Raw genomic sequence first — 21,737 nt, forward strand, 5'->3', positions numbered from 1 at the left:
AGCAGGCTTCAGTCAAACAGTTACTGACTAAATGGATAAATACTCAAGACTCTTCAGTCCATAAAATAAACAACTCTGATAATGGGCAGAGAGGACTGATGCAGAGATGCTATTGCTAATTCAGGGGGGTGTGACCTGAGGAAGGGAGATCTTAATCACCCTACATACATCCTGTTCATCTTTAAATTGCAGTCTTGGAAAAAAGAAAGCCTTCATTTTGTTTAGTTTAAAACTGAATTTCTTGTCAATAAGAGTTAGGTGGTAGTTCTAGAAATAGTCAGACTCTTTCTTTTACCCCCAGTCTTCCATGGTACTGAAGCAGAGAGTCTTTGCTACTTGTAACTCGCATGCTAAGCCGGACAGGAAATGCCGAGAAGTCAAAGGTCGGAGTCCTCTGGCAGGCGAAGAAGGAAAGGAAGGACGTTTTTTTCAGTAGTAAAGAAACTAATAATTACAGGCTTAAAGGCGATACTATTCAGAATGAAAACAACAGAAATATCTTGGCGTAACACTGGACCATCTCCTTAACGTTTAACATTACACATACAAAATTACTTCCAAAACTTCTTTTTCAGTTAAAATTATGTTGTAGAACGTCCCACCTACCAGGGTACCTTTTTTGGCTAGGCTTGTATAGGCCCTAGGGCCAATAGCCTAGTACCTACCTATGAACCTATACCTCACAAGACATCTACAACAACTGGAAAGGCCGCAAAAATACCTCACAAAGAGGATTACTGGCCTCAAACAGATGCCTTACGAAGACCGTCTCAAAAAACTCCAGCTTTACTCTGTCACATATCGCCTACTCAGAGGCGATCTCTGCCTAACATACAAAGCTATGTCAAACCCAGAGCTGTTGGACATGCTCCACTTAAAGAAATCCCAATCCCTCTGAGCTACGAGCTGGGTTTTTGTTAATTTCAAGTAGACCCATATATATATATATATATATATATATATATATATATATATATGTGTGTGTGTGTGTGTGTGTGTGTGTGTGTGTGTGTGTGTGTGTGTGTGTGTGTGTGTGTGTATGTGTGTATGTATGTATTATATACTATTTAATAGCATGAAATATTGTTTTGTATATAGTACAGAATGCAAACCTAATTTTATTTAACATTTTCCTCAGTGATAAAACTGCTTATATCCAGTGTAAGTTGTCTTGTATCAACTCATTTTATACTGTCAGCTGATTCTCCCTGTACCTGGGTCATGGCTGAAAAGTTCAGTAGACTGGCCCACCTACTTAAACAAATTAAAATAAAATAAATAAATACATAAATAAAGGAGGAAATCCCTAATAATGCCTAATGGGGTGTCAGCTGACTTATTGCCAAGGAGAGTGTGCCATTCTGTACCATCACCTAGTATACTGCATGAGTATGGAGACACGCTTGTAACCCCGACTCTCTGCCTAACTTGGCATGACTGCCCATCTGTGCTGTGCTTGGTAACAGTAGGAATGAAGTTCAATTGTGAATTCTGTCACAGTTGTTAAAACTATAATCTCTTCAGAAAGGCTATTCCAATAATATGGCTCCCTTTATATGAAATAACTGTTCTTCATATCTCTTCTGAACTGTCCAAGCTTCTGTCATTATATCGTTACCTCTTGATCTCATTCTGCTTCTTTTAAGGAATATGTTCCCCACTCGAAGGATTTCCTTAATGCACGTAAACGCTTCTATCATATTGTGTTTCCCCTCCTTTCTTTTTATATTCTTCTGAATGCAGTTTCTGCTAAAGCTTGCGAACGTCCCTGTCATTCTTCTTTGAATATTTCCTATCCTGTAGGCACATTCATGAAGATGAGATTTCTAGAACAACATATACTGTACCAGATGTGAGGTTTCTGAGTGCTCTGTATGAAGAAAAATATCAACGTCTTATAGATTCATAGAGTAGTACTGTCCTAACTACCCTTGTGGACCATTTTCAGCCTAGCTAATTGCCCTATGTAAGAATCTAACCCTGTACCTTGTGTCTGTAAGATAAACACCTTAACCATTATGCCAACCTTTCTCCTAGTAATTTCTCCTCCTGTGGATCGTTGCATCCCTTCGTCCTCCTCCAGTTATTGTCACATAGTTTACCTCCCTTCAGATCATCTGAGGCTTCTACCCCTAGGCCCCTTTCTAATTCTGTTGTTTATGCTGCTTCTGCACCAGCTGAGGTCTCTCTTCCTGGGTTTTTGCTTCCCACATATTTTATTCTATATATTCTTATTTTTCGTATTTTATTTTTTATGCACTGAATTATTAAGTATTTATTTGTTTATTTGCAATTTTGTTTGTTTGTTTGCTTGAAATTATCATCTAGTAAAAAAAATCAATGCAGAGCTGGGGAGAAAAGCTCCAGACAATTTCAAAAAATACAAAATGTGAGTAGAACACAGAGTTACAAAATACAAGAATGAAAAATGCAACAAAACATTGTTTTATAATTTACAAAGAATGAAACATGTATTTAAGGGATTGGCATAATGGTTAAGGTATTCACCTCACAGATGTAGAGTACAAGGTTAGAGTCACACCTTTGAGGAAAATTGGCTGGCTTAAAATGCCTTACAAGGGCAGCTAGCCTAGTACTTACCTATGAATGTTAATATCATCCTACAGTTTCATGAAATAAGTGTTACAGGACTAAGATGAGGTAATGTGAACTAAACTAAGCTTATATAATCTAAGAATATAAAACTTAACATAAAATATATTCTAGAACTAATTTAACTTCCTGTGTTTTATAACTTTATTCTCCAATCTTCCCAAGTCCTTTTTCATCTTTTCTGCAACTTTTGACACTTTAACCTTGCAGCATATTTGTTTCATCAGTAAAATGGCATTCATAGACAGCGAAAATCACCAGCCCCAAAAACAATCACACCCAACGGTGCCTCATGGGTAACCATCCCTTCCATTTGGGTGCAATTCATTTGCATTGATCTTCTGTGTCCTTTTCTAAAGCCAGTGACTTTCCCAGGTTGTGCGCCAAAACTTTTGATAAAATGTCATTCCTTTCTTGTCCGCATCCCTGGATAACCCAGTTATAGTCTCTATTCAATTTTTAATAATATAACACAATTAAAAACTTCAATAGTTTCACTGCAGGACTTTTTAACACTGCACTTCAGTGCTCTTAGACATGTCTGTTTTTTGTGTGTTTGATACAATAAAATTAAACAACTGAGTGGCTGACAAAAAGAAGCTAGGTAAAGTCTGAAATATCCTTTTGACATGCTTGATATGAATAAGGAGGCACCTTGGATGAGCTTTTTGTATTCATTTGTATTATTTCTTTATATTGAGAGACTAGAATTTCCTCACCGCATAGTTACAATGACATTGACATTTGAAATGTTTTCCATTCATATAGCTGTCTTCTTTGCATGTTTTTATTTCCCTTGAAGACAAGTTTTTTGCATGATTTTATTTCCCTTGAAGAAAAGCTGCCAAAACACTAAGTAATTTATGCTGTCACTGTGAAAGTACCAGTATTGTAACTAACATTTCTATGGCATGATTTTCCTCCTGTCAATTCATGCTGCCTTGCGTCCGAGTCCACATGGGGTTCCATATATTCCCATGGTCTTTTCTTCAGAAGTGATTCTAACTTTTTATTTTTCTATTTTTACAAATGAGATACAGATGACAGGCTAATTATGTTCACATTTTTGTTTCAAACGAGAAACATCTTTATTAAATTATCACTTATGACACAAGAGATATATATATTTATATAAATGAAAACAAACCATATTGACCAATTTTTAGTTGCAAACATAATACATCAGTTATAATCTATCCAGTCATTGTCAGTCAAAACTGACACACACATTCAAATTCTGCCTTCCTTTAAACCTCATTCCTCCTCCAAAACATTGTTCTGCATTTATTGTTCCCACAATTTCCATTTTTCTATGTAATTTTCTCCTTCCTTTTCTAAAGATCCCAATTCCAGTTGTTTTATCTCTGTTACTATATTCACTACTTCTAGTACAGATGATTTAGACTTTGATTTATATTTTCTAGTAATTGCTTTTTTGGCAGCCACCAGAATTTGCTATGTTTAGGCAATTCTGATTCTGTATCATAACTCAAAAAAGTATTTCCTTAATTATACCAGTTTGCTCACGCAGTATTTCTGACACAGTAGTCTGCAGGAAGTTTTTAAAATCTGCCATCTCAGCACACTCCCAAAAAATATGTTCCCAGTTATCTATTTCTTCTCCATCACACCTCCATTTGATATCTACCTGATGGGAAAGTTCTTTGGAGTCTACTTGTGGTATAAAATACCTTTGCAAACACTTCCAAGCATGTTGTTGTTGTCTTTCAGCTTTTCCTGGTTAGGGGTCACCACAGCGGAACTCCGGTCCTCTAATGATTGGCAGTAGATTTTTCACGAACGCTGAGGTGCCAGCTCGACGTTCAACCTACAGCGAAGGCACACCCATTTACGCATGTCTTTCGAATGCCCACCCAACTGCGGGGAGGACATGCAAACTCCACACAGAAGGCACTCCCCGCACTCCAGCCAAGAATCGAACAGGAGAACCTCTTGCTCTGAGGCAACAACGTTACCGCTGCACCTTATAACAGAATTTTCTAGACTTCATTTCATATTTTGAAATCATGCATATATCCCCCATCATCCCTTTGTGAATTGTTTATCCAATCTCTCTTCACAATCCTTTTTAACCTCATCTGATTGGTTCTTATAGTTATCGTGCAATGTTTTTTATCCTGTACTAATTATTTCCTGTTTAACAGCAGCTTCTGTTCTAGATCCTACTAAAAACTCTACCAGTGCTGGTCTTTCATTTAGGACACCCCTATTTCTTTCTCATTGCCAATACTCTATCAGTCTTTAATAAGGAAAGCAACCTCTAGCCTGCAGTCCAAATACATTCTTGGCCTCTTCCCACTCTGTTATCTTTCCCTATGTAGTTATTTGCGCCCAATACCTTGGTTCCTTTGCTAGTTTTCTCCAGTAAATTCCAGCCCGTCTTGCCTATTATCTGTATCCCTAATTGCAGTCATTCCTATCAGCAGAATCTCCTTTTTCCATTCCCATGTTGGCTTAGTTCTTACAATGATTTCTGCTACTTTATGACTATAATATTCTGTATGGTTATTGTTAGTCTCCTTAAGGATCTAAGGATCTGCATTCAAAATCCCAGTTTCTCCTTGTTTTTTTTTGAAGCTTCCCCGTTTCATCATCATCCTTCCCACTTTGAATTATAGTTTTCTGCTTGTGCTTTGTATAGGAGCCTTAACTGTGTAGCTGTGAAATACCCATCCAAATTCAGTGATCCCAAACCATCTTATCCTACTGGAAGGATCGACTTATCCCACTTGACTCTTGCTGTCTTACTCTCCCAGATAAAGTCCTTCAGCTCTTTATTAATTGTTATCCACAACTTATCCTCTGGTTGATAACAATATGCCTGACCTGTGTATAAAATCATATTCACTTTTTGTCTTGAACCCTTGGTATTCCAGCATTTCACTGAAGTTAAATTCCATGAGGCCGCAGTTATCACATTGATGAAAGATTCAGACTGACAAAACTTGTAACAATAATGGTAATACTAATAATGGTAATACTAATTAAGGTAATACTAATAATGGAAATACTAATTAAGGTAATACTAATAATGGTAATACTAATTAAGGTAATACTAATAATGGTAATACTAATAATTGTAATACTAATTAAGGTAATACTAATAATGGTAATACTAATAATGGTAATACTAATTAAGGTAATACTAATAATGGTAATACTAATAATGGTAATACTAATAATGGTAATACTAATAATGGTAATACTAATTAAGGTAATACTAATAATGGTAATACTAATAATGGTAATACTAATTATGGTAATACTAATAATGGTAATACTAATGGTAATAATACTAATAATGGTAATACTAATAATGTAATACTAATTAAGGTAATACTAATAATGGTAATACTAATAATGGTAATACTAATTATGGTAATACTAATAATGGTAATACTAATAATGGTAATACTAATTATGGTAATACTAATAATGGTAATACTAATAATGGTAATACTAATTAAGGTAATACTAATAATGGTAATACTAATAATGGAAATACTAATAATGGTAATACTAATTAAAGTAATACTAATAATGGAAATACTAATAATGGTAATACTAATTAAGGTAATACTAATAATGGTAATACTAATTAAGGTAATACTAATAATGGTAATACTAATAATGGTAATACTAATAATAGTAAAACTAATTAAGGTAATACTAATAATGGTAATACTAATTAAGGTAATACTAATAATGGAAATACTAATAATGGTAATACTAATTAAGGTAATACTAATAATGGTAATACTAATTAAGGTAATACTAATAATGGTAATACTAATAATGGTAATACTAATGTATACAGATATATTTTTTCTTTTTTTAGTAGACAACCCCCTGCACTCCCATTTGGAAGCTTTGTCCTTGACAACCACTTTACCTTTCTATAGTAATTATATGATCCCACAGCCAGAGAGTGAAGAGAAAAGGCTACGCACATTAAATCAATGATGGTATGCAACCCTGCAGACTAGTATTTATTTCATATGTGTAACACCAATCTGGGAAGTATGGTTAATGGTACTACCAGCTCTTCTCTTCTCTGTTGTCTGAGCATTCCAACTAATTCCCCGTCACCCTAAAGGTTTAAGCACCTCCTGTTTTCTGAGAGCTTATACTTGGCCATTTCAGGTTCCTATTCCATTGTCGACTGTTGACAATGTCGAACGGCTAAAATGTTGTAAGTACCGTTCATCAAAAAGTGTTTTGTGGGATCGCGGTACAGTGAGGATCAGGAAATTTGCCCTTTCCTCACTGTAGTGCAATCTCGGAGTTGGTATATATAATTAGTGGGGGGCATAACCCCCCACAAGAACAGTTTCGATGAATGGCACTTTTGATATTTTAGCTGTTCACCATTGTCAACATTTGACAATGTGATATAGACCCACCATTTATTTTGTGAAAGCACTCTTTTTTTCTTAACCCTTATAATAAGTAGGATTGATAAATTTCCCAGCTCTTTCTTAGAGACCACTGAGTAAAACTATGCCTTTACTAGCCCCGCCCACATTGTTTTGATCATCTCCCCTGGCAGTCATGAAGCCTGCTCTTCATTTGTTAGTCCCCCTTCTCTGATGACAGATGAATAAGAAGACAAAGAACACACACAGATGTCACACTGGAGACATTGAGGGTTTTCTGTATGTGCCTGTCCCCTCCCTTTATTGACCATCAGGCTCAGTGTAATGGAGTTTACACTGTGGATGAGTGGGCGTGAGGTCCTATACATTGTCATCCTGTAGCCAGATTGCCTGAGCTTGTCTTCACAGGAGCATGGCCGTATGAGTCTCTGTATTCTGAAGCTGCAGCACAAAGCTGCTGTCCACTAGGTGGTGCTGTTGTTGTGACTCCTGAACTTTAACCAATTACCTCGTTGAGAAAAAGTAAGCCATGATGATTTGTCTTCTCTCAGTTTGGATCCATGTCCTACATCTTGATTGTTTTTGTGACGCACTTCACTATTCTCACTAGTGTGCTTTTGTTTTTACCTTTTAACATGGTAGAATATCACTTCTACAGATAAATATTGGTTATGGTTTTAAAGGAACTTGTCCATACACTATAAATAAATATTAATTACTCCACAGTTATTTTTATCAGTCTTAATGCCGACCACTTATTTTAAAAACAGCTACTGACCTTTTTCTGGCTCTAATAACCTTTCAGCTACCTACTGTGCTCTGACTTTATCAATTAAAGGTGAGATGGTAACATTTCTTTGCATCATTTAGTTTTTGAACACTTTCTTTTATCCATTAGAGCTGGGACGTTTCATGCTCTTATGATGTTTTCCTTCTCTGTGTCTGCACCAGTGACCAGAGCTGTAAAGATGTGAGATCTGCTCATGTTGTTTGGTCAGTATGAACAGCAAAGTATGCAAACATAGTCTGTACTTGGCACAGATGTATTTCATGGGCAACTTGTTTCTTTTAATCAAGATTACAATGCCCCCAGCCATAAACCTGTATCTATAGCCAAAGTTTTCTAGAACAGGGGTACACAATCCCTAGCACAAAGACCAAAGAGGGACACTCCAGCATATTTCTAGAACAGGGGTACACAATCCTCAGCACAAAAGCCAAGCAGGAACACTCTAGCACATTTCTAGAACAGGGTTACACAATCCCTTGCACACTCCAGCATATTTCTAGAACAGGGGTACACAATTCCCAGCACAAATGCCAAGCAGGAACACTCCAGCACATTTCTAGAACGGGGCACACAATCCCCAGCACAAACGAAGCATGACACTCTAGCACATTTCTAAAACAGGGGTACACAGTCCCCAGCACAAGCACCAATGAGAGACACTCCAACACATTTCTAGAACAGGGGTACACAATCCCCAGCATAAATGTCAAAGAGTGACAGTCCAGCATATTTTAATTAAAACTACATTAGGGGCCAACAGAGGGGAATGTTTTCACCAGGGACATTATAAACTTTTTTCACTTTTTGGCAGTCATTTTTTCAAGTTTCATATTTGCTGACTGCAATTAATTGTAACTAAAGTTAATTTATGTAAAATATATCGGCATGTCCAAACATCCTGCATAGTCCTCCCATCATTTGTTTGCTCAGCCTTTGAACAACTCAAAAAACAGAAGTCATACCTTCAAATTCTGTTCACAAATCTGGTTGTCCTCAGTCTAGAAGATTAAAAAATATATGATGTATATGGCTTGAAGCCTATTAATTTCATAAACTGCTTATGTTTTTCCAGGAAGATGATCATTTGTTTCACAACTGTGTTTTTTTCCTCAGTACATAATATTCATTTACTTTTTAACCCTAGCACTTAAGCTTATTTGTCTATCAGAACTAAAATGATCTGCAGTTCCTTAGTATTGGTACAGTATCCCCCTCACAGACAAAACCAGCTTTTCTCCATCCTATATAGCCCACAACTCATTCCCTGCATCTCCCTTGACAAAGGACACGCCTCTTAGTATGATCAGCTGCAAGGGTTGGCCTGGCCATGACCCCAGATCTCCAGCCTATGGCTAGAAGGTCCTGTTCCACAGAAGCAAATATTTGTAAATAATTAAAGACTTGAATTAGGGATTATAAGAAATAAATTACTCCAAAGATGTATTCAAATAAGCATGTCTGTTATAAAAACATAGGCAGTCTGCCTAATGTTTGTCCATTAGACTAAAATAAATAGCATTTCAGAGAGACTGTAGAACTTTTCCTTTCCATGGATGTTCAACATTTGTATACTCTTCAGAAGCAAAGGAAATGGATTTAATGAGAAAGTTTTGGGGTGGTTTACTGGTCAACATGATTAAATAACCCCCTTCTTTGATATACAGGAAAAGCAATAAAGCAGCTTCTCCTTAGAATTCCAAAGCACGTTGTGACATTAGGAGCAATCATGTAAAATGGCCTGTTGCTAAACATCATCTTCATCATCCGTCCCCTTTTTCCCGTTTTTCTAAATGGGGTAAGAGTGTCAGGTCAAATGTCGCCATCTCTCTTGATTCAGTGCTACTCTTACCTTCTTCAACAGTCATGCCTGGCTGTTGCAGGTCTTCTCTAATGCAATCCATCCATCTCTTTGCTGGGTATTCTTGTGTCCTCTTGCCTTCTTCCTGTCTTTACCAAATCGTCTTCACCAGATTGCCTTCTGCTTTCCTGCACAGCCACTGTAATCTGTCCCTGTCACTCTTTTCTGCAATTACAGCGACTTTGGCTTCAACTTTGATGTTATCATTGCTTCATCTGTCTATCACCTGCCTCAGACACTTCATCTGTATCACCTCCAGCTTCCTTCACTGACTGGTTTCTGAAATCATGGAAGGGTATTGGGACTTGCATGTCTGTAGCAGTTAATTGAGGAGAATGTTCTAGCAAATGAGGTTAAAGGCCGTAGTAAGGATGATAATGATGGCACCTCTCAGGTGGTCAGTGTCCATAGCTAGTAGTATTTCATGGGTTAGTGTCCATAGGGCTGCAAGTGTGCAACAAACAGACAAGAACCCATGGTGATTATGGAAAAGGTGGTTATAAATATTCATGTGCTGGATGAAATGAATGTAGGTAATCTTTTCATGCAGTCTGCCTAGGGTAAGGAGGCTAGAGATTCTTATGCTCTATACTGGAATGGTTTTGTGAGATTACATTGCTTTGAGATTGGGCTGGCAATGGCTATTTTCCAATTGTCTGACATGATATTTGTGTTAGAAATGAGAATGAATATGTGTTGTAGAAGGTTGAGAAGAAGGCCTTATAGTGTTAAATGAAGTATGGAATGAGGCCATCAAAGCTTGGAGGGCTGTCAGTTTTTATTTATAACAAAATTGTTTCTAAGCCTTTTGTTTTTACCTGTTTAAAGTAAAACTGAGGAATTTAGAGAGGTGGTTTGGTAGGGGGAGGGGGAGTTAATATGTGCTTTTTTGCAGGGGTAGGTTGGAGAATTCAAAGAAAAAGAAAGAGAAAAAATGTAGTTCTATGACTGGAAGGATTGTTTGAATATCCCCTCCTGTGAGCTGATAATGTTTTCATTTATTGGCTTTTGTGGCATCTTGTTTTGAGAGGTTTCTGATGTATTATTGCTAGTTATTAAAGGGGAGGGTTTTTATATTTACCAGGTGTCATCGCTAAGTTTTAAGAAGATTAACAATTCAAGAGATAGCCTGTCTTTTTTTTTTTAGTTTGTAGAGTCTAGAAGTTATAGGGAAGCATGTGTCCTAGAGGGATCTGAATGTATTGGTGAGAGATTCAACAGCATGGATAGGGTAATTTAGATTTAATATGAAGGACCAGTTTGTGTTGGACAGGGCTTCCTTAATTTTTTTATGTTTGTGTGTCTTTCTGTCTGTCTTAGGCCTGAATGAAATGAATATGGATGTCATTTTTGTGGGTATGTATTGGGGATCTTACTATGCAGTGGACATAATAAAAAGGGGGGTATATTAGAATGTCAGGGATTAGACTGAGGATATCGTTGATTTGATCTAGCAAGGAATGACTGTGAGTGACAAGGTTAGGTCATGTGTGCTGCTGCAGTCGAGTAGAATGTCAGTGATGTCATGCTGGATGGACAGAATCATATTTAAGTTAGAAATACCCAAGAGGCTGTGGTTAGTTTTGTTTCCTAGTCTGGTTGTAATGTCTTGAATTAGCGTTTGCAATTTTGTGGATGAGAAAGGAGGAGGGAGGGAGGTTACTGAGAGGTATAGTTTTTTTTGTTGTAATTTGCAGAAGTATCCAGTTAGGGATAGTGGTAGACAGTGTGTTGGTTTGGGCTACTGGCTGAATGTTTAGGAGATATTTCTAAAGTAAGGTTCTCCTTTAGTCAGTATAAATACCACTCTGAGTCACCCCTGAAAAGAGGACACTGGACTAGTGGGACTAACTCAATCAAAAAAAGAGTAAAATAAAACAAGTGAGCAAAATAAATTAATAAATAGATTTCCACCAGTTTCTTTTAGGTTGGAATTAGCATTCCAAAAGTAATGATAGCCAGGGAAGAAATGTTAAATGTAGGGTGTCTTTTTTTAATCCAGGATTTAACAACTAATATGCCTGAGTTGTCCATTAGAAACACCCAATCTAGGGACTTAAACATTATCTACAACATAAATATCACCTGCTGGTGGGACAGGCATGTTTCTGAAAGACTACGCCTTCTCTGGAACAGGCTTCCTGTTCATGTATTGCAGAGTTCCCACCTGCACTTATTCAGGTATAATTTGGATCATTGGATGGGGAATTATAAATTTCCCCCGGTCTGCCTCCTATATCCCTGTTAGAAAGAGGAAGCTTAGAAATGCTTGATCACCCACATTAAAGCTGTAACTCCAATAAAATGAAGGGTATCAACCGTGTCTGATACATTTGGGACACAAGGCTAGGCTTAAAAAGGCCCTTTAAGTTCGGTGGCCTAGGAATTACCTATAAACCAGTGAAGGAGACTTAAAAGCTGGACTAATGTCTTCCTTAGACTTTTAACATTTATTAATTACAAGACGGCACGGGAGAGCCAGGTTGGTTTCAGTATCATAGTATGAAGAAGGTTGGATGTGACTGTGACTCTGTATAACCTACTAGGGGCCTTAGCTGTACAAAGCATAAATGTGCATGTCTGAAATGTTTCTCTGAAGAAGCGTGGATCATTTTATGGGAGAAATAATACCATACAAAGGTTGGTTTTAAGCATTTATGGCTCAATACTTATTAAATTTAGACCACACAATGCACTCTGGGTGTGCATTCTTTTTGAGGTGACAATCCCAGCATCATATTATGTCATGGAATATAACATACTGTTTACTAGCGCCCCCTCCCCTGACTATCCTTGAAGATGCATTGCTATGTTTTAGAAACCAAATTATCAGCATTACGGACAGCTAATGTACTTATGCACCATCACAAACACTTCTTTTCTATCCACGCAGCTCATTAAGAAACTATTTGCCTATACTGCCTCTCCAGGTTTAATGGTTTAACCTGGTATATGCACCCAAGATTCACACACACTCAAGTAACTAAAACTCCAGCAATTTTGTCATGTTTTAGAAATCTGCACATGGTTTACAGAACCTACATCTTACCTACGTATGCCTAATTCACTGCCACTTGTGAGGAGTGTGTTTTAATCAAAGCTTTTACATGCACTTATTTAAAGGTTGCAAGTAGTTTTATTCTCTTGTTGAAACATAAACCAGCCGTCCTTATTTTTTTTTCATCATGGGAACTGCTATCATCGTAACCCCAATCACTTTGTACTGCATGTTGTTTTTTTTGGGGTTTTTTTGTATTCTGAGTCCTTTTCCACTTTCCTTTATTGGTTTATAATACAAAATCACTATGTGCAAAAACACCAACACTTTGTTGTTACTTTTGAATGACAGATGCTTGCAGTTTATTGCCCTGCACTGCATTTTCTGGGTGAGGTTATCATGGTTTGCTGTAACTTATCTGTTGTCACTCGCAACCATCTCAGTTTGTTTTCTCAGCAATTCTCACTAAATATACATGAAAGGAGTCACTGAAATATTTGTGTGTGTTTATCTTACCAGTAAAAAGTATCACAACTACACAATTCTTGAAAATAGGTTCTCACTCACTGTTATCACTGTTAAGTCTGACTTGATATGGATATTTGTTTAATTTTATAGCAGCCGTATTATACCACATCTCATATGACTAAAGTAATTAAAGTAAGCCATAACTGTTGAAGTAATTTAAATAAAGGTTAGACATCTGATTATCTGTTAGAAAACACGTGATACACCTCACTGGTGACAGAGGTAATGATTACAAAGACAGTGAGAACAATGCTGACTCTCGTATTAATGAAGTGTAAAACAACAAGCTGCTGATCCACAGGCATTTGAATCAGCGAGAAACAATGCACTGGGCCTCTGCTGAGTGGGCAGTTTCACAGGTCATTAAATGCTTTTTCCTAATGCTGACAGGAATTCACTGGTGTGGTATTACACAGAACTTAATGGTGTGAACAGAAACTGCAACAGAAACAGTCATAGTATTACAAAAAGAGCTAACCAGAGGTCCAGGCTTCATTGTCTGCATTCAAAACTGTATATGTGTGTGTGTGTGTGTGTGTGTATGTGTGTGTGTGTGTGTGTGTGTATATATATATATATATATATATATATATATATATATATATATATATATATATAAAATCTATACATCTCTCTCTCTCTCTCTCTATATATATATATATATATATATATATATATATATATATATATATATATATATATATATATATATATATATATATATATATATATATACTTCCGCATACCAAAGCCTGCTTGGTTTTAAATGTACCAAGATTCACTGCAAACTTTTTTCCTAACGGTCTTTCATCAGACATAATAAAGCCTTAAGAAAAACTATCCTTTTTCCTTCTGCAGGCCTTTTTATAGATGTTCTTTGATAGATCACTGCTGCAGTAGCCTAAGCTATACAGGATGTCCTGCCAAGGATCTCCGCTTCCTCCACCAGCCCAACTCCAAAGCTTTAGGGCACCTTTCACATGTCATATCTACTGTTTGATTATGGGATGCAGGAAATAAATAGGAGCTATGGTGCCAAATCACTAGAACGAAGATACCAACAAATACTGAATGCATTCTCATCACTTTAAAGGTCAGCTGGGGAGTTAAGTTCCCTGTTGGAGATATCACTTTACAATTTCCACAAAAAAAAAAAAAAACGTACGGTATCTCTTTTACTCTAACCTTTTTATTGATGCATTTAATGAGTGCTTGTACAGGCACACCTTCCTAATGCACTGCTAGGAGGTGTCAGTAAGAATGGCATGGGTACAAATCCCTGCTTTGTTTTCTGTGAGATAGGTACAAGCACACCTTTCTAACGCACTGGTAGGAGGTGTCAGTAAGAATGGCATGGGTACAAATCCCTGTTTGTTTTCTGTGAGATAGGTACAAGCACACCTTTCTAACACACTGGTAGGAGGTGTCAGTAAGGATGACATGGGTACAAATCCCTGCTTTGTTTTCTGTGAGATAGGTACAAGCACACCTTTCTAATGCACTGGTAGGAGGTGTCAGTAAGGATGGCATGGGTACAAATCCCTGCTTTGTTTTCTGTGAGATAGGTACAAGCACACCTTTCTAACGCACTGGTATGGAGGTATCAGTAAGAATGACATGGGTACAAATCCCTGCTTTGTTTTCTGTGAGATAGGTACAAGCACACCTTTCTAACGCACTGGTATGAAGTGTCAGTAAGAATGGCATGGGTAAAAATCCCTGCTTTGTTTTCTGTGAGATAGGTACAAGCACACCTTTCTAACGCACTGGTATGGAGGTATCAGTAAGAATGACATGGGTACAAATCCCTGCTTTGTTTTCTGTGAGATAGGTACAAGCACACCTTTCTAACGCACTGGTAGGAGGTATCAGTAAGAATGGCATGGGTACAAATCCCTGCTTTGTTTTCTGTGAGATAGGTACAAGCACACCTTTCTAACGCACTGGTAGGAGGTATCAGTAAGAATGACATGGGTACAAATCCCTGCTTTGTTTTCTGTGAGATAGGTACAAGCACACCTTTCTAACGCACTGGTAGGAGGTATCAGTAAGAATGGCATGGGTACAAATCCCTGCTTTGTTTTCTGTGAGATAGGTACAAGCACACCTTTCTAATGCACTGGTAGGAGGTGTCAGTAAGAATGGCATGGGTACAAATCCCTGCTTTGTTTTCTGTGAGATAGGTACAAGCACACCTTTCTAACGCACTGGTATGGAGGTATCAGTAAGAATGACATGGGTACAAATCCCTGCTTTGTTTTCTGTGAGATAGGTACAAGCACACCTTTCTAACGCACTGGTAGGATGTATCAGTACGAATGACATGGGTACAAATCCCTGCTTTGTTTTCTGTGAGATAGGTACAAGCACACCTTTCTAACGCACTGGTAGGAGGTATCAGTAAGAATGGCATGGGTACAAATCCCTGCTTTGTTTTCTGTGAGATAGGTACAAGCACACCTTTCTAACGCACTGGTAGGAGGTATCAGTAAGAATGACATGGGTACAAATCCCTGCTTTGTTTTCCATGAGATAGGTGCAAGCACACATTTCTAATGCGCTGGTATGGAGGTATCAGTAAGAATGACATGGGTACAAATCCCTGCTTTGTTTTCTGTGAGATAGGTACAAGCACACCTTTCTAACGCACTGGTAGGAGGTGTCAGTAAGAATGGCATGGGTACAAATCCCTGCTTTGTTTTCTGTGAGATAGGTACAAGCACACCTTTCTAACGCACTGGTAGGAGGTGTCAGTAAGAATGACATGGGTACAAATCCCTGCTTTGTTTTCTGTGAGATAGGTACAAGCACACCTTTCTAACGCACTGGTAGGAGGTATCAGTAAGAATGACATGGGTACAAATCCCTGCTTTGTTTTCTGTGAGATAGGTACAAGCACACCTTTCTAACGCACTGGTAGGAGGTATCAGTAAGAATGGCATGGGTACAAATCCCTGCTTTGTTTTCTGTGAGATAGGTACAAGCACACCTTTCTAACGCACTGGTAGGAGGTATCAGTAAGAATGGCATGGGTACAAATCCCTGCTTTGTTTTCTGTGAGATAGGTACAAGCACACCTTTCTAACGCACTGGTAGGAGGTGTCAGTAAGAATGGCATGGGTACAAATCCCTGCTTTGTTTTCTGTGAGATAGGTACAAGCACACCTTTCTAACACACTGGTAGGAGGTGTCAGTAAGGATGGCATGGGTACAAATCCCTGCTTTGTTTTCTGTGAGATTGGTCTGTTTATTGACTCCATATTGAAATGTTGACGATTGTAATGCCAAGTGCCAACAAACTGGAAAAAAAAAACTGCCGGGAAGAATGAATATTGAACATTAGGGTATTTGTTAACTTGGGTGCTTTCCCTCAATTTGCCATTTTGGATCTGTCCTGGAGGTACCTTCTCCTACTTGAGCATGAATCTGGATCCTAGTAAGTCATTTAATCTCTCCCTGGTTCACAAGAAGAAAAATGTTAATGGAGAAGTTTTGTTTTTTTGCTATTTTTCTGAGCTTACTTGTATTTAGTGCTTCCTAGGGCTCACCTGAAAGCAGCTGTTTTGTTGGTTAATGCACCTATTATGGTTACAGAAATCAAAATATGTGCAGTTTTATTTCTGTAATGGAGCTAATATTTGCATACCAGTTAAGGGAGAGTTGGTGGTTGGCATAATGGTTAAGGTGTTCGCAGACACAAGGTAAAAGGTTTGAGTCTCACCAACATGTGTAGGCTTAAAAAGTCCACCTGGATTCCTTAGCATAATATTCACTTCTGAACAGGGTGGTTATTATTTGAGAAATAACAGACTGCCCAGGGGTGTTGGGTCTCTCTTTCCCTGTAAGGTCTGTTATTTCCCCAGCTACACTCATCTTGTCTGGCATTATTGCACTTAGAAAATGAGCTACCTGTTAAATTGATTTGTATTGGTTTATTATTAACAATATATTCACTTTTTATGACAAGGTCCCAAGAAAGTTGATTTGGGCAGTGCTGCTGTGGTTTAAAGTCCCAGAAACATTGGTAGAATTAGTGCAGGCTATGTATAAGGACCCAATGACATATGAACAGTGTTTGGCCCCACAGAGGGCTTCCCAAGTGGTAATGGGTGTACACCACGGTTCAGCTCTGAGCCCACTGCTGTTCATACTGCTGGACTATATTAGCAAACAGGTTGGAGGGGAGGGATCAACAAAGCTGCTGTATGCAGATGATGTGGCAGTACAGGCAGACTCTGAGCAAGAACTTCAGCAAAGGAGAGGGGAATGGAATGCAAATCTGAAGGCACATGGGATGAAACTAAGTACAGATATGACAGTGGTAATGGCAGCAGATTGGGGAAATCAGAGTAAAATGAGATTAGAGATAGAAGGGAAGATAATGGAGCAGGTAAACAGCTTCAAGTATCTGGGAGGTGGTTGAGGAGAAGGGAAGTCTGAAGGAAGAGGCCAAAGCTAGAATCAGAGAGGCTGCAGCCAACTGGCATAGAGTGTCAAGTGTAGTCTATGACAGACAAATACCAAAGAAGCTGAAAAGTAAGGTGTACATGACAGTGGTGTGACCAGTACAACTGTATGGTGCAGAAACCTGGGCAGTAAAGGCAGAACAGTTGAAGAAGCTAGAGGTGATGGAAATGAAGTGCCTGAGAAAGGTGGTAGGATGCACACTGCGGGACAGGCGAAGAAATGAGGACATAAGAGCAGAAGGCAAAGTAGCTCCAATTGCAGAAAAGATGAAAGAGAACAGATTACGGTGGTTTGGGCACATAGAAAAACAGAAGACAATCTGGTGAGGAAGATTTGGGACAGACAGGAAGAAGGTAAGAGGAAGCGAGGGCGTCCAGCAAAGAGGTGGATGAATTGTGTGGGAGAGGATCTGCGACAGTCAGGCATGAGTGTTGAAGAAGGCAAGAGTGTAGCACTGAATCAAGAGAGCTGATGAAAGTTAACACGATATCCTGACACCATGTAGAAAAAATAGGAAAAAGGGGGCTGATGATGATATGAGATTCAGTTTTTATATTTTTCATGTAAAATAGTCCCTCCACCTAATGTTTCATAATTGCTGTAGATATGTAACTGCTGCTGGAGAACATATTTTACACTCAGAATATACACATACACATTATATAAGTATTTTAAGTGTATAAGAACGCACACATGAACACTAAAACATGCAGCGATACACAGTCTCTTGCACACATCCAGAAAATCAGATACACACCCATACACATGGATAGACACAGACTGTTTCTCACTCACACACACACACACACACACACACACACACACACACACACACACACACACACACACACACACACACACACGCACACGCACACACACACACACACACACACACACACGCATGTCCTTGTGATCAAATGAATGAAAAATTAAATTACACATGGCACAACACACTGTACATTCTTGCACCCCATACCCCCATCCCACATAACTCTCAACTGTCTCTGATTTTAGGTTCATAGGTTAGAGCTTCGCTATCTGCCATGTGGGCTATTTTGAGCCTAGCCAAATTTTTCAACCCAAAGGTAAGCATCAAACCCTGTACATTGTGTCTGTGAGGTAAACCTTAACCACTATGCCAAACCTCAACCCCCTAAAATAAATTGATGCAATATTACATACATCATGTCAGTACACTGACATTATGTTGTCCTTTGCTGGAGTTAAACAGCCAGCTATGTACAAGCACAGGCCACAGGCAAAGTCTTAAAAGTGGGATTTGAACTCGTGCCTCCAGGGAAGACTGTGACCTTAATGCAGTACCTTAGATTGCTCAGCCATCCTGACCATTTTGTAGAATGTCCATGATTTTGCCCCTTAAAATATCTGATTTTCTAGTAAAGCCTCTCTGGACTACAGCTAGTCAGTAAACCAGTCATTACAGCTTCTTACTTCTTATCGTTCAGAAAAAAGCATGTCGATGCACAACCTCCTCCTCTATTAACGTTTTAAGTCACGTTACTTAAGACCGAGGTGGGAAGTTTCAAAGCCCCCATGCTAAAGGATAACGCTGTCCAAGCTGCAAAAATCCTTTACTAATGCACTCTATGGGCACCTACAAGAATGCATGGATCGTGCTGTCCCAAACAAAACCAAGACTCACTCCTCTAAGAAAAGGAAACCAGTCTGGTGGACCCCTGCCATAAGCAAGCTATACAATAGAAGGAGGAAACTAGTACAGAAGAGAGTAAAATCTCAAGAAGGGAAGACATCCCTGATCAGTATCGGCAAGAAACTACGTTCCCTCATAAAATCACCCAAGGCAAGCTTCGAAAGAAAAATTGCCATGGACTCCAAAGATAACCACAAGGCATTCTTTAGCTATGTCAAGAATCTAAGTGGCAGTTCTCAGATCTGCTCAGAGTTAGTGCAGAATGGCACAAAATACACTGAACCGAACGATATAGCCAACATCCTGGCAGACAAGTTCAGTGCAAACTTCACCCCCCTCTCGTCCCCAAAAGGGCCCATAACTATACCAGAAGAATGTAGTGCCCCTGAAATCACAGACACTCAGGTTAAAACAGCCCTCTCCAAAGCCAAAAACACAGCATCAATGAGACCGGATGGTGTCCCAGGCTGCATCCTACACAGGCTCAAAGATGAACTAACCCTTCACCTAAACACACTATTTAAACTCAGCCTCTCCACAGGCTATGTGCCCACAGGGTGGCACACAGCAACGGTTATTCCACTCCACAAAGGTGGAGCCACAACGGACCCTGGGAACTATCGCCCCATAAGGCTGACTAGCTTGGTCTGCAAAGCTATGGAGTGCATCATCATGAATCTCATTAACAGAGACATTGGAAATCTCCAAACACTGAACCCTATCCAGTTCGGCTTTGTTAAGGGCAGATCATGCCTCCTAAACCTGGTGGACTTCTTTGAGACAGTTAACAAGGCTAAAGATGAGGAAAAGGTGGTCCACACAGCCTACCTAGACCTTGCAAAGGCCTTTGACACCATTCCCCACTTAGGTATTATAGACAAGCTCACCAGCCTGAACATAAACCCCTACGTCACGAGATGGGTTGCCAACTGGCTCATGGACAGAATCTGACTCTAAACCGGTTACAAGTAGCATTCTTCAGGGCTCAATCCTAGGACCCCTCCTGTTCGGCTTAAACTTCTCAGAGGTACAGGCAAGCACAAGAGGACTATGGCTGACCAAGTTCGCAGACGACTGCAAACTAGGGGCTATAACTGACTCTCCAACTGACACAGATATCCTCCAAAAGGGTCTCACTGAGACAGATACCTGGTGTCAAAACCATGGCCTCAAGCTAAATGCCAAAACGTGCATAGTTATCCCCTTTGAAAAAAACAATGTACCCACAAACTACCACACAGGTGGTAGCCCCCTAAATACGGAAGACATAAGGGATCTGGGGACCCAAGTAGATAGTAACCTCTCCTTTGATAATCACATTGCCAAAGTGGTTAGAAAATCCTTCTATGTGGCCCACCTAATCACAAAAGGGTTTGCATCCAGATCGAAAGAGGTCATTGGCCCCTCTATGCATCACTCATCAGACCCATCATAGAGTACAATGCCCCATTTGGGATGTCCCTTACAAGACACCTGCAACAACTGGAAAGACCACAGAAGTACCTCACCAAGAGGATCACTGGCCTCAAGCAGATGCCCTATGCAGCTCGACTGAAGAAACTCCAGCTGTACTCGGTTGCATACCGCCTACTCAGAGGTGATCTCTGCCTGACATACAAGGCCATTTCCAACCCAGAATTGTTTGACATGCTCCACCTAAAGAAAACCATATCCCCTCGAACCACACGCTCCAGGGATCTAAACCTTACCACAACAATAAATAGGACGTGCTGGAGGGATAGATTCCTGTCCCAGAGACTTCCCATGCTCTGGAACAAGATTCCAATCTATATTAGGCAGAGCTCCTCGCTAACCCTCTTCAAGAGAAACCTTGATGAGTGTATGGGAAACAGAATGTTTACCCCATGGCTCTGCTGGACAGAGGCACAGGGAACTAATCTAAGGGGGTGGCAAACACCAACACATTCCGGCTAGGCTTATAAATGCCTTTGGGCAGATAGCCTAGTACCTACCTATGAACGTAAGTCGATTAGGATAATATTAAAACATTTCCCTTATTTTGAGTCTCTATCTTCCAATTATTGTCGGCTTTGTCCAGAGTTCTTGAGGAAAGAAGTTTAGAAGTATGGACACACACTCACTCTGTTTTTCTTTCTCTCTCTCTCACACACACACATGCACACTCTCTCACACAGACACACAAACACACACACAGACACACACACACACACACACACACACACACACTTTCTCTCTCATGCCCACACACACACACACACACTCTCTCACGCAGACACACACACACACGCACACTCTCTCATGCAGACACACACACACAGAGACACACACACTTTCTCTCTCACACACATGCACACGCACACACACACACACACACTTTTAATGATAACTGCAGCAGGTAGTTTTGTTTTTATTTATTTTCCAATGTGTCCTAA

This window comes from Protopterus annectens, chromosome 10.part0, assembly GCF_019279795.1.
Source record: "Protopterus annectens isolate FY-2018-M chromosome 10.part0, PAN1.0, whole genome shotgun sequence".
In the NCBI taxonomy this organism is placed as follows: domain Eukaryota; kingdom Metazoa; phylum Chordata; order Ceratodontiformes; family Protopteridae; genus Protopterus; species Protopterus annectens.